At 38.5% G+C, this 1,649-nt stretch overlaps 1 non-coding gene across 1 annotated transcript; it reads left to right on the top strand.

Annotated features, from left to right (window-relative positions):
* Positions 1-972: 972 nt before the first annotated feature.
* Positions 973-1,079, top strand: LOC116565934. Its single transcript, XR_004275673.1, has one exon. It is a non-coding gene; the product is annotated as a small nucleolar RNA U13 (small nucleolar RNA).
* The last annotated feature ends 570 nt before the right edge of the window (positions 1,080-1,649 follow it).

Here is a 1,649-nt window from a genome sequence, read left to right as displayed (position 1 = left end):
TATAGTTCTAAAAATTTTCCTTGAGATAGTCCTTACCAGATATGTAAGTTGCATTTATTTTGTAATTCTAGAAGCAAACATCAAAACATGTCTGATACTCTAAAACCTGTTTTAAGAGTGGGGAAGAGTATCTTAGTTTATTTTCTGTTGCTATAAACAAATACCACAGACTGGGTAATTTATTTAAAAAGGAAGTTTATTTAGCTCATGGTTATGGAGGCTGGGAAGTCCAAGAGCATGGTATCAGCATCAGATGAGGGTCTTCCTGGTCTGTCATAACATGGTGGAAGGAATCCCTTGCCAAGACAGAGCAAGTTGCTAGCTCAGGTCTCTCTCCCTCTTCTTATAAATCTACTAATCCCACCATGGGATCCCACCCTGATTACCTTATCTAATCTGAATTACCTCCTGAAGGCCCTGCCTCCAAATGCCATGAACATGTAAATTGGAGATTAAATTTTCAGCAAATGAAACTTAGGGGACAGCTGGGCATGATGGCTCACAACTGTAATCCCAGCACTTTGGGAGACTGAGGCAAGTGGATCACTCGAGGTCAGGAGTTTGAGACCAGCCTGGCCAACATGGTAAAACTCTGTTTCTACTGAAAATACAAAAATAAGCTGGGCATAGTAGCGGATGCCTATAATCCCAGCTACTTGGGAGGCTGAGGCAGGAAAATCACTTGAACTCGGGAGGTTGCAGTGAGCTGAGATTGCACCACTGCACTTTAGCCTGGGTGACAGAGTGAGACTCTGTCTCAAAAAAAAAAAAAAAAAAAAGGAAAAGAAATTTAGGGGACACATTCAAACTATAGCAAGAAACAATTCATTTACTAGGAATAATGATTATCCATATCCAAATTCCATTTCCAAATGTGCTTGTAGAAAATTGTTTGCTGATGACAGCCTGAAATCACTCTCATCTCTTTGTTTTGAAACAAAATATAAAATGTCCAAAAATAAAACAGTTGAGATCCGCTTGTGATTCATAAGTGTTATGCTTGGGTTTTTATGCTAATGTGTGAGATGTGACTCCTTCAAGCTTCCTTGTTATGACATCAGCATGTTACTCATCTGATGTGAAAAAAATTTTTTAATTAAAAAAGTTGATATTTTAAGCTAAAATACAAAAATTCTAAACATCAGGCAATCACAATAGCTTTTGTCTTTTTTACTGCCATAGCATGTAGTTACTTTTATTTTATTTTTGAGACAGATTCTCACTTGGTAGCCCAGGCTGGAGTGCAGTGGTTTGATCTTGGCTCACTACAACCTCTGCCTCCTGGGTTCAAGTGATTCTTATGCCTCAGCCTCCCAAGAAGCTGGAATTACAGGCATGTGCCACCACATCCAGCTAATTTTTGTATTTTTAGTAGAGACAAGGTTTCATCATGTTAGCCAGGTTGGTCTCGACCTCCTGACCTCAGGTGATCCACCCGCCTTGGCTTCCCAAAGTGCTGGAATTACAGGTGTGAGCCACTGCACCTGGCTGAGTGTAGTTACTATTAATCTATACTGAATATAGGTTTGGTCCCTAAACCAACCATAATAAACAATTCCATTTAAAAACACAAATCACAAATTATATTTCATCTTACATAATTGATTTAACATATACGTCACATGTTAAATAAAAAGTTGAATTTTGTC

Source organism: Sapajus apella, unplaced genomic scaffold, assembly GCF_009761245.1.
Source record: "Sapajus apella isolate SASKATOON/1434 unplaced genomic scaffold, GSC_monkey_1.0 scaffold41, whole genome shotgun sequence".
NCBI classification, from domain to species: Eukaryota; Metazoa; Chordata; class Mammalia; order Primates; family Cebidae; genus Sapajus; species Sapajus apella.
This window is presented reverse-complemented; position numbering and strand designations above follow the sequence as displayed.